The sequence below is a fragment of the Lepidochelys kempii genome, chromosome 13 (assembly GCF_965140265.1).
Source record: "Lepidochelys kempii isolate rLepKem1 chromosome 13, rLepKem1.hap2, whole genome shotgun sequence".
NCBI classification, from domain to species: Eukaryota; Metazoa; Chordata; order Testudines; family Cheloniidae; genus Lepidochelys; species Lepidochelys kempii.
The window spans coordinates 4,296,507-4,309,186 of NC_133268.1; the positions used below are offsets into that span (position 1 = coordinate 4,296,507).

General features: G+C 42.5%; 1 protein-coding gene across 5 annotated transcripts in view; it reads left to right on the plus strand.

The window, feature by feature from the left end:
• The window catches only part of DNAJC5 (DnaJ heat shock protein family (Hsp40) member C5), a 62,567-nt gene that overhangs the window by 13,812 nt on the left and 36,075 nt on the right, over positions 1 to 12,680 (plus strand). For 2 of the 5 annotated variants that reach the window (XM_073308936.1, XM_073308937.1), the window contains one exon: positions 12,557 to 12,625. The exons of the other annotated variants lie outside the window; for them this stretch is intronic. The gene's annotated coding sequence lies outside the window, so the exon portion shown is untranslated. The remainder of the gene's footprint in view (positions 1 to 12,556; positions 12,626 to 12,680) is intronic. 5 annotated transcript variants of the gene reach the window in all.

Sequence of the window (12,680 nt, forward strand, 5' to 3'; positions counted from 1 at the left end):
TAATTTTAATTTGCTTATAACTTGTTTGCAATTATTTTTGACTACTCAAAACTGGCTTTGGGGAAAGAAGCTTGTTGGACTAACCTCTGTTCTTCCCAGATAACTCAGTTCATCTAGTATAGCCATAATTTGACACATGCAGTTTGTTAAATGGAAAGATCCAGATGCTTACAGTCTTTTTCTTCTAGATTTTTATATGGCACCCTCCACTGAAGCATGTCCCAAAACATGCAAAAATCTGTCTCCTCCAGTCAATAGAGACTGGGCTTTTTGTTTGGTCTGATGTTATTTTGGGAAGGCTAGGTTGGAATGGATTTTGTGTTTTGCTTTTTTGCATATTGGATGTTGCGTTCCATCTAACTCGGGGGTGGGCAAACTTTTTGGCCCGAGGGCCACATTGGCATTACGAAACTGTATGGAGGGCCAAGTAGGGAAGTCTGTGCCTCCCCAAACAGCCTGGCCCCTGCCCAGTATCCAACCTCCCCTGACAGCCCCCCCGGGACTCCCATGCCTATCCAACCCCATCCCCCCTGACTGCCCCCGGGACCTTGTGCCCCTTATCCAGCCCTCCAACCCCCTTCTCTGCCCTGTTATCATGCTGCTCAGAGCAGCAGGAGCTCGCAGCCCAGCCAGAGCCAGCCACGCTGCGAGCAGCGGGCCAGAGCACTGGCGGCGGGGTGAGATGAGTCTGCGGGGAAGGGAGGACAAGCGGGGGCTAGCCTCCCTGACCGGGAACTCAGGGGCTGGGCAGGACAGTCCCCCTGGGCCGTAGTTTGCCCACCTCTGATCTAGCTTCATTTCTTTCAATGTTTGGGAATCCCATGCAAAATTGTTGCAAGTGGGAGAAGAGTTTGGGAGAGCACTTTCAAGGTCTGGCTATGTTTTGACAACTTCCAGTGTAATTTGCTCACTTCTTCACAGGAAAAGTAAAAATTGGCACATTCTGTTCTGACTGAAATAGTTGTACTAGTACAAAACTGTGCAGACCAATATAGGGAAACTTTAAAAGGGGATTTTAGCAAACCAAAACCTTAATACAAAAAACAAGTTACTTTGCAGTTTTTCATGGACCTCTGGCCTTTTTTCCCCCACTTCAGATCAAGTGCTTTCTTCTCCATCTTAATTATGGGTTTGCTGCAGTATCCTATCTGTGCCACTATTATGTTGCTGTGGAAATTACAGTAATGTCATAAATAATAATTGAACTTTCCTGCGGGATTAAATAGGAGGAATGGGATTTTAAACAATGAATGCAAATTTAAAACAAAGCTTTTTGTATATTTGATTTAATTGGGGAAAAGGTGAGAGTCAGGATGGAGCACCTAAATGGGAATTTGAACTACATTTAAGGTATTTCTTTCCTCAAGATGTGAAAGTTCTTCTTTAGTAGATTTGAATCTTACTCTTCTATAGGTTTCAGAGTGGTAGCCATGTTAGTCTATATCAGCAGAAAGAACGAGGAGTACTTGTGGCACCTTAAAGACTAACAAATTTATTTGAGCATAAGCTTTCGTGGGCCAAAACCCACTTCATCGGATGCGTGCAGTGGAAAATACAGTAGGAAAACACACACACACACACACCATGAAAAAATGGATGTTGCCATACCCACTATAACAAGAGTGCTCAGTTAAGGTGAGCTATTAATCAGGATGGCCCATTTCCAACAGTTGACAAGAAGGTGTGAGTAACAGTAGGGGGCAAAAATAAGCATGGGGAAATAGTTTTACTTTGTGTAATGAGCCATCCACTCCCGGTCTTTATTCAAGCCTAATTTAATGGTGTCCAGTTTGCAAATTAATTCCGATTCAGCAGTTTCTTGTTGGAGTCTGTTTTTTGAAGTGTTTTTTGTTGTTGTATTGCGACTTTTAGGTCTGTAATCGAGTGACCAGGGAGATTGAAGTGTTCTCCGACTGGTTTTTGAATGTTATAATTCTTGACGTCTGATTTGTGTCCATTTATTCTTTTATGTAGAGACTGTCCAGTTTGGCCAGTGTACATGGCAGGGAGGCATTGCTGGCACATGATGGCATATATCACATTGGTAGATGTTCAGGTGAACAAGCCTCTGATAGTGTGGCTGATGTGATTAGGTCCTATGATGATGTCCCCTGAATAGATATGCGGACACAGTTGGCAATGGGCTTTGTTGCAAGGATAAGTTCCTGGGTTAGTGTTTTTGTTGTGTGGTTGCTGGTGAGTATTTGCTTCAGGTTGGGGGGCTGTCTGTAAGCAAGGACTGGCCTGTCTCCCAAGATCTGTGAGAGTGATGGGTCGTCCTTCAGGATAGGTTGTAGATCCTTGATGATGCGCTGGAGAGGTTTTAGTTGGGGGCTGAAGGTGACGGCTAGTGGCGTTCTGTTACTTTCTTTGTTGGGCCTGTCCTGTAGTAGGTGACTTCTGGGTACTCTTTTGGCTCTGTCAATCTGTTTCTTCACTTCAGCATTTGGGTATTGTAGTTGTAAGAATGCTTGATAGAGATCTTGTAGGTGTTTGTCTCTGACTGAGGGGTTGGAGCAAATGCGGTTGTATCATAGAGCTTGGCTGTAAACCAGTGGTCTCCAAACTTTTTTGATCGCGCACCCCATTAGTAAAAATTTTTTGAGCACGCACCCCCAATATATGTATATTTATTTATGTATAAATTATATACATGTACTACTGTACTAATATATTGTGTAAATTATAAAACATACACAAAAAATAGAAATTAAAAAACGATGAGATAAAGATGAAATAAACAATATTTTTTAAATTTTTTATTTTATTAACGGTACAAAAAACCTTTTTGCTCTCACTAAAAAAAATTATTATTAATCTTTTTAGTGAGAGCAATGTGATTGAATATGCTTTATTATTTTTGAAAATCTTGGTTTAACACTTTGTGATACAGCGGGCGCTCAGGGTGGGGGTGCGGGGTCTGGGAGGGTGCTCAGGGTGGGGGTGCGGGAGGAGGCTCAGGGCTGGGGCAGGCAGGAGGTGCAGAGCACTTACCTGGGGCAGCTCCTGTTTACTGCAGGGGTGTGCAGGTGGCTCTACGCAGCACAGCACCACCCCCATGGCCACGATTCTGGGAGCTGTCGTCCCGTCCCGTCCCCCCACCCCACCTCCCGGCAGGCAGGGCCACCCGGAACGCAGGGGCTTCAGGGCCCTGGGCTAAGGGGGCCCTGGGGCCCTGGCCTGCAGCTCTAAAGCCCCTTTCGGAATGTGGCCCTGAGAGCATGGGCTGGAGGACTCAGCAGGGGCAGCCACGCAGCCAGCGGCTGGAGAGAAGTGGCGCTTTCCCCTTCAAAGCGCCACTTCTCTCTGGCCAGCTTTGAAGGGGGAAGTGCTGCTTCTTTCCGGCCGCTCCTCCACGGGCCGGAGGACTCGGGGCTGCCTCCTCCTCCCCCGCCCCCAGCAGTGCTCCTCCTGCCGCGCCGCCCTTTTGCTCTGGCGGCGCTCTTCCTGCTGCGCCCCCCCAATTGATCGTCTTGTGCACCCCACTTTGGAGACCACTGCTGTAAACCATGGATCGTGTGGTGTGGTCTGAATGAAAGCTGGAGGCATGTAAGTAAGTATAGCGTTCAGTAGGTTTCCGGTATAGGGTTGAGTTTATGTGACCATCGCTTATTAGCACTGTAGTATCCAGGAAGTGGATCTCTTGTGTGGACTGGTCCAGGCTGAGGTTGATGGTGGGATGGAAATTGTTAAAATCATGGTGGAATTTCTCAAGGGCGGCTTTTCCATGGGTCCAGATGATGTCATCAATGTAGTGCAAGTAGAGTAGGGGCGTTAGGGGACGAGAGCTGAAGAAGCATTGTTCTAAGTCAGCCATAAAAATGTTGGCATACTGTGGGGCCATGCGGGTACCCATAGCAGTGCCGCTGACTTGAAGATATACATTGTCCCCAAATGTGAAATAGTTATGGGTGAGGACAAAGTCACAAAGTTCAGCCACCTGGTTTGCCGAGACATTATCGAGGATACTGTTCCTGACGGCTTGTAGTCCATCTTTGTGCGGAATGTTGGTGTAGAAAGCTTCCACATTCGTAGTGGCCAGGATGATGTTTTCTGGAAGATCACCAATGGATTGTATAGATCACCAATGGATTGTACAAGGTCACAAGTCTTTATAACAAGTTGGTCAATCAGCCTTAAATGGCTAAATTTTAATCCGCTAAGCTTATTATGGAGATGGCATTTGTACTGTTGTAGTTAAGTTTCAACATAGCCCCTGTTTTATGGGTTCATGTCTGTAAAAATCAATCCAGACTTTAAATTTAATCAGAGGAGCTGTGTTTATCCTGGGCCTTGTTTTTAGTATTGTGTTTTATTTATTTATTTATTTAGTCGTTTGCATTGCTTCTTTTAAAACACTTTTGTAACTCATACCACTTCAGAGAAGTGGTTTAGTATTTAGAACAATAGTCTTTCACTGTTGGAGACCTAGGTTCTATTCCAAGTGAAAAATGAGTTTGGTCTCATCATGGTCCCTCTATTTTCATCACAAAATTTGACACAGTGAGACTGTGTTGAGAAGTTCATGACCAGAATAGTAGGGTAGTTGTAGATCAGGATTTAAGTGGAGGATTTCTGTTGCAGCTATGTCTGGCTCAGTCACTGGCATTTATTTTTCACTTTCTATAACACAAAAATAGTCTACACATTAATTTTTAAAACACAAACTTCAGTTCAGACTTACACTTAGGTCAGTTAGTGGCTTGAAGCACAATGCTTCAAATTACTAGTGTCCCTTTGGTTAAAAAGGAAAAATGGTTCTCTACCAGGTGGTTTGGAGGGCGGGTGGCCTAGTGGTTGGCATGCTTAGCTTTCTGCTCCCTGTTTGGTTGAGGATCCTAAGTCTTTTAGGCAGCAGTGGTTGGGGGAACCAGGTCCTCCCTCTCCACTGGGTCCCAGCCCAGGGCCCTGTGTGTGTCGACCCCTGAACCTTGTGGGGTCATCCTAGCAGGGAGTCTAAATCCACTGCCTTGGGCTACTTCCTACCACTTTCTGTTCAGTTTGTGGTGTGGCCCCTCTAGTCCAATTTGCTGAGTGTCTTGTCTCCCATAGCACCCTTTCATCGATCTTGGGCAGTGCCCTGCCGTGGTCCCTGGCTCCTTTGGGCGGGGCAGCTGCAAGTTGGTCAGGCCAAACCCCACAATGTCTCTGGGCTTTTCTCACTTAGTTACCTTAGATGCCAGAGTCTCCTAGGTCTCCTTTGCAGTCTCCCTTGTCTGAGGAGACAGTAGTTACTCCCATATGGCTACCTTGGCTGGCAGGCTAGCATCTCTTCCCCTCAGGTAGGGAAGGGTAGCTCCTGCCTCTTCTCCACGCAGCCCCAAGGTGACCCAGGTTCTCTCCTTCTCTCCCCACTCCAGACCTGGCGTTGGCTGCCGTTATAGCGGTGTGGGGCTAGCTGGGCTCTCTTTAAGCCGTGCTGTGTTGGCTGGCAGTTTGTTTGCTTCATCAGTTTCCTCTTGTGTATATAGTTAAGATCTATCCTCTTTAACCCACAGGAACATAGCACTTAGAGTTGGAAGTACCTAATAGACATTGCATCCTCCTGCAAGGGCAGCATCTGTTCCTTGATAAAGGTCATATCAGATAGCAGACTGAATACTAGATCTTAGCCAAAAGACTTTGTATTGTGATTTGGAAAAGGACACTGCTATGGGAAGTTATAAGTAGGACTACAGAAGAGCATGTGGAAGTACTGCACTTTGAAGTTGCAATGAACCAAGCCATCTTCTCCGTCTGTTTATCAATATACTTGCAGTTACCATTTTAAGACCGATAAAACAGTCTGTATCTAGAGTGTTTTAACAGTAAGCCTTCCTGTGTATGGTGGTTAGCTTTTAGCAATTTGTTTCATCTGTAGTCTATTTCATCTGACAATACTAATCCTTTTTACACTTCATTAGTCAACCTTTTTAATCTTTTCATCAAACTTTTGACATTTACAGATGTCGCCTCAGAACAATATCTAGTTACAGTAATAGTTTTAGCTAATCAAATTTGTGAGCATATCATGCTTGCTGGTATAGACTGATCATCGGTGCAGTGTTATATGAAAAGTTTTTCCCCCCAAATCCGTGTTTATGGTTTGGAGTTTCCCTGTATACAACTCTTAGAATTATTTAAATAGTTAATACAGTCACCTTATTTGCACTGATTCTTTGAATCCTTGTGAATTTATCCATTTCTCATTGTGCTGATATATCACATCACAGGGTAAGATATTTTAATGATACATAAACAAAAAGTGAGGATCAGGGTTTGGACTCAGATTGATGACAGTATTTTATTGAAAGACGAAATTACTTAAAAAACCGCTCTTCTTGTGTGTGGGAGGAGAGTGGCGCAGGTGTCAGAAATAGGCATACTTTTTCTTTCACAAGGAAGTGGAAATACTAAAGAGAATCAGAAACATGGCAGGAAAACTGATGGAGTTAGGAATCTGTAGAAAAACTGGGAACATATGGCTTGCTTGATTTTCTTCAAAGAAGAGATGCTGAAAACACTAATTGGGGCAAAGCATAGAGGGGAAGCAGAGAAAATTATCTTTTAATATGCGATAGTTTGCATTGATTCAAAGAATTAGAGCAAATGAGGCAGGCAGAAATTTTTTGAATAAATAATACACACAGTTAACAGGACAAGGATACTCCACAACCAAAATTCATGTAGACTTTAAAAAACTTTTTACATTAATATTAGTATATTATTGAATTTTGCTTTGCTATTTTGTACTCTTGCTTTCAGTTGCAACCTGCTTGGCTCTGGCATTCTTTAATCTTTTTGTTTGATTTATATACCTGTTCATAGAATCATAGAATATCAGGGTTGGAAGGGACCCCTGAAGGTCATCTAGTCCAACCCCCTGCTCGAAGCAGGACCAATTCCCAGTTAAATCATCCCAGCCAGGGCTTTGTTCATCTATCACATGCCTTTCAAGCACTTGTTTATCCTCACTGGCCTTTCTTGCTCCTCCTATGTCTTTAAATGGGACAGACAACCCTGGAGCATATGCTAATTTTGTCTTTGAACATTTTCTGTTTCGTTTCGGGGTTCCTTCCTTCTGTTTCAGCCCCATTTGTTTTTATTCTGAACACAATGTAATAATGAGGGAAGGTATTTACAAGTGATTACAGGCTGGGTATTATGTAGATCTCTGGGTCAGTGGATCTGGCCTGTTGAATAATGAATAATTGGATTGTACATGTGGATCAAAACGTTCCTGAATCACTGAATTAGAGTTGCCAGTTGCAACAGAAACCAAGCGAGTAAAATCCCAGAAATCTGTACTGCAGATGGCCCTTGAACTGAACAGTGAATGCTATGAATAAGTGAGAATGGATTGTTTGTGAGAATGCTATGAATAAGTGAGACTGGACCCTGTGATACGATTTCTGGAAAGAGAAGATTGTAAGGAATATCCGGGACAGGGATTGTTCATATGTTTGTATTTTAACAGAATTAAGTTTGTTAGTAATTTACTATGTTGGTTTTGATAAGTAGTTTCCAGCTGCAAATTATTTTTTCTGCTGCTAAAGAATTTTTCTGGATGTAGATAGAATTGATGCTAGCAAACAAGCTCCATAGCTAATTCTTGAAGAAAAGAAAGACCATGAAAATTTTTTTTCTCTTTCACACATTTTTTCTCTTTGTTTTTTCCCCAGCTAGCTTTTTTTGTATGTTTTATTTCTGAAAAATGTTTCCTGTTGCCAGCACGTGGGCAGCTCAGTGCTGGTATCTTGTACTTGCCTTGCTTAGTACTCCTCCACTTGTTATTGACAGTCAAACACTGCATGCACTCTTGTCTGTGGTGAAACTTTCGTCAGAGGCAGAAGAGTGAAAACAACCCTTATAGACATCAGTTTGACACATCTAGCTTGGCTTGTTCATAGATTTTTTTCAACTGTGTATTAGTGCTGTACTGCAGTTTTACCTGATCTCCTAAATTCACCAAACTTAAGTTTCAGGTTGAAACAGATGTACTAATTACAGTACTTGTGGGAGCAGGGCTTGGAAAAATCTTAAGATACACCTAGCTAGAGGCTGGTACGATAGATTTGGGGTATACCACATACAAGGTCCAGGCCCAGTGGCCTAATGAGAAGCCCATCCCAGTTCCTAAAGATCCCGGGAACCCCAACCCTAATTGACAACATTATCAAGTTTCATTAATCTTTGCAAATTTCTGAATAGCACCTGTGAAACATCCATCTTATCAATTCACTCTTTTGCTGGAGGAAACTGAACAGAGGCACTAGAACTGCTGGCAGGTTAAAGGAGACACTATGTCCACTTGTATTTGGAAGGTTATCTTTGGCCATGTCTGCACTACCGGTGCTACAATGGCACTGCTCTGGCACCATAGTTAAGCTGCTATAGTCTGTAGTGTAGATGCTTTCTACAGTAATGGAAGGGGTTTTTCTGTTGCTGTAGGTAATCCATCTCCCTGAGCGATGGTAGCCTGGTTGATAGAAGTGTGCTTCCTTTGACTTAATCACATCTACACCAGAGTTTAGGTCAGCATAGCTATGTTGCACAGGGGGTGTGAATTTTTCACATCCCTGAGTGCTGTAGCTATGTCGACCTAACTTTTGAGTGTAAGCCAGGGCTTTGCAACAATACAGGCTAGAAACTCTTTCTAAAGGAAAGTTTTTTATTCTACTGATAGTGGTGGCTTAAACACCCCCATGTCCCAGAGAGAGTTTCCGACCCACAACTATCAGGTGAGCAAGGGGATTTATCAAGACCAGGATGGATGTTTACTAGGGTTCTTCATTCTTCCCTTAGTATGGGGGTGCTACTGAGTTTAATTAGCATCAGTTTTCTTCATTAACCGTACTCAGTGTTTGTGAAAGATTGACACCCATAGAGAAATTGTCTTCTGTTTTACAGTAGAATAGATGCTGCATGCCCAGCAGTGGTGTAAGCTTCTTTCTGTTGTTTGACTAATAAACTCCAAGTTTGACGTAGAGAGCCCACCTCTGGGGCGAGTAGGTAGTTCACATTCAAGCTCTTTCAATTTTTGGTTTCTTGGTGTCTGACAACAAGAATTTTTGGTTTTGAATAACTCAGATGTATACTCTTGCCTGTTGGAAATTGGACTGAGACCCCCACCTTTCAGTCATTTAACTAAAACTACTATACAGTTTTCGGATGGCAACAACTTTCAGTCACTATTGACTTGGACTAGATTTGCCCCTAGAAAAGGCCTCTTATTCAAAAAAACTCTGTATCCCATTTTTATTTTCCTGAGTCATTGTCACATTATGTAGCACCCTGCAGCTTCTCACATCCATTCACTGTAGTTGGTGCTTGACTTTTCTCTTCTTTATCACTTATGTGTGACCAGTGACGAGCAGCAATCTTCGCACCTTTCACCTAGAACACTGAGAGGGGAGCAGCTTATGTTGCTGATGCACATTTTTTCTCCTTGTATGCTAAAGCATGAGTTACTGAGAGCTTGTTTACACTTAAGGTGTGTCTACACTACGAAATCAGGTCGATTTTATAGAAGTGCTCCTGAGGTTGATCGGGGCGCCTGGACAGACATGGCTATCCTCCTCGTAGAGCACCGAATGGGAGTGACTCCAGGTCATTCTCTTCTTTAAGTTTCATCTCATGGAGATTCAGTCCTGCCTGGAATATCATGCGAGCTGGAGGCTTCTGCCTCAGGCTGCTCTCCGTGCTTGCCCCAGCCTGCACCTTGCTCCCATGGCTCATGAAGCCTGGAGAGTAGTAAGGAGCAGTTCAACTTGTGGAATGACAAATCGAGAACGAAGGGTTGCACTCTGTGGGCCACGTTAAGATTATTTCAGAGTCCTAGATAGCGTTTAGTCCCTATAAAAGGCTTTATGAAAATTTCCCCCCACCCCTAACAAAAATGTTAATTTATCAGAGCAGCTGAAAGGGTAAGGAACCCGGGATTGTAATTTAGAGAGAGCTTCCATATTATTTAACTCATAATTGATACAATTCAAAGTAAAATTTCACAGCGCGGTCTGTTCTAAGACTAAAAATGCAGGAGGGAAGTCAGAAAAAGGAACCTGTTTCGAACACCGTTTGCGTGTTAGGTGAAAGCGGTAACCACTACACTACAGAAACCCAACTTGAATGTATCCCTCATGTGGTCCCTGTTATACTTTATGTAACACGTGGTTGTGCATTATGAATAGTTTGGTGTGTCACGGGACTTCTTTTTTTTTTGCCACAGACTTTGCCGAATTCACAGGAATGTTTTCTCTAGCCACAGAAGCTACCTAATGCAATGTCTATATCTGTGGCCTTCCTGCTCACAAAGTGGTCATGACCCCGCCCAAGGCTGACACAGCGTGGAGTGCATGTGACACAGCGACCTGGCTCGGGCAGGATCGCTAGCAAGGCATGAGACTTTTGCTGTTAAGCAAACACGGCAATTCTTTCCTGGCCTCTGCCACTGAATGCCTCCATCCATTAAGCGGTGCTCTATCAGTGCAGGAGGACTGCATGAGCTCGGAAAACATGGCATCACGAGTGCGGTTTTTTTCGCCTTCTAATCTGCAATAACCTCAGGGACGGAGGGGGAGCGTAGAAACATTCTGTGGGGACTTCATGGTCACCTGTGCTGCTGAGTTCGCCACGGTGGCCAAACAGGAAATGAAATTCAAAAGTTCCCTGGGCTTTTCCTGTGTACCTGGCCAGTGCATCTGAGTTGAGAGTGCTGTCCAGAGCGGTCACAATGGAGCACTCTGGGATAGCTCCCAGAGGCCAGTACTGTCGAATTGCATCCACACTACCCCAAATTCGACCCGGCGATGTCAATTTCAGCACTAATCCCCTCGTCGGGGAGGAGTACAAAAATCGATTTTAAAAGCCCGTTAAGTCAACAAAAATGGCTTCGTCATGTGGATGGGTGCAGGGTTAAATCGATTTAATGCTGCTAAATTTGACCTAAACTCGTAGTGTAGACCGGGGCTTAGAGTGCTGCAATGGTACAGCTGGAGCGCTTAGTGAAGGTGCTACCTATGCCGACGGGAGAGCTTCTCCTGTCACTGTAGGTATTCCACCTCCCCAAGAAGCAGTAGCTATGTCGATGAGAGAAGTCCCCCTGTTGACGTAATGCTGTCTGCACTGGGGGTTAAGTTGGTATAACTACGTGACTTGGGTGTAGAAAATTCTCACCCCGAGCGACCTACTTAAACTGACATAAGTTTGTAGTGTGGACCAAGGCTGCGACTGGTTCATTTTCCGCTATATGTAATCTGCTCCAGGAATTATGTTAATAGAAGCCCTATCTAAATGAAGGAAATTTGCACTGGCATAACTACATTGTTGTGGAGTCAGTGTGGTCCCCACGGCATGAAGCTACAAACTTCTTGTTGCTAATGCCATGTAAAATGGCATTAAAATTGGCATATTGAAATTCAGTTACTCCATGCATTTGCATGAGTCCCTTTAATTTCAATCGGACAATGTTGTACATAAACTGCCAAAAATGGGGTGATACCACAAATAAAATATAGATTTTACTGTGGATGAAATTTAAAAATTAAAGTTCACTTATTTCTAACAGGTCATACCATATGTCATAAAATTTTGTTTTCATTTTTTAAAACAAATTTCTTTACGTTCTTTCTAAAAACATTTCAGACTATTAAAAAGGCATCATCAACTTAAAAATCATACTACTTGAAAGTTTTTAGCTACTGGTGTTACAAATAACACCTTAAATGATAATTATGGAAAGATTAGAAAATGTTTTCCTTTGTGCATTCCACAACATTTTGTGTCTAGTCAGTTTTATTGTGGTTTCCATGTGTGTGCGTGTGCGCGCACGCAGGCCTTTTATGTAGCAACTGGGTAGAAAAAAACTTTTTTTTTTTTTTAAAGAAAAATGTAGTTTTAAAAAAAAAATCACAAATATTGACGGGTCTGAGTTAAAGGTATTTGCAGATACCTCTCTGACTTTCTAAAAAATTAAGTGTTTCTTTAAAATGTTTGTTTCTTTTTTTTTAATTTTTTTTTCACCATTTGCTGCCATTAACTTGTGCTTCACTAAGCTTGGACAATGAAAATAAATTAATCTGTTCACTTTTCTTTTTTTATGGCCTGCCACAGTGAGGTAGTGTTTAGATCAAAGCATAATGGGAATGTTTAAATGGAAACTAATTCATTTTAATAAACATGCAGATAGAGTATCTTGGGTTTTGTAAACCATTTTTATGCAAAACCTAACATTTGTGTTTAAATACTCTGATAATGTCCCTTTTAATCAGTCACTTATTTGCTACTGACTTTACGTAGTTGTACATCCAGTAAGGATATACTGAGATAGTGATTTCAATTGTTATCCTATTTAAACGGTCAGAAGAAAAAATTTTTTTTTCAAAAGTGAAGTATAAAATCCTCTTTTGGCATTTCACTTAAATCTGTTGTCTCTAGTATAGCACAAAGGGTAACTGTAACAGGGTGACGGTGATATTTTTTATTAAAGGTTTCAGGGATTTAAAAAAAACCACAGGAACAGAACAGTATTGTAGCATCATGCTAATACACAAATGGTTTGCTTGTGTTCTTCCCTTAGGAGGATTCAGTTTAATTTCTGTGGAAACGGGTATTAGACACCTAGGATCTAGTTTGACCATTTATTAAGGTAAGTAATGTCTTTTTGATTTCTTGCAGAGTTTGCAAATCTCATTTAATTGGCA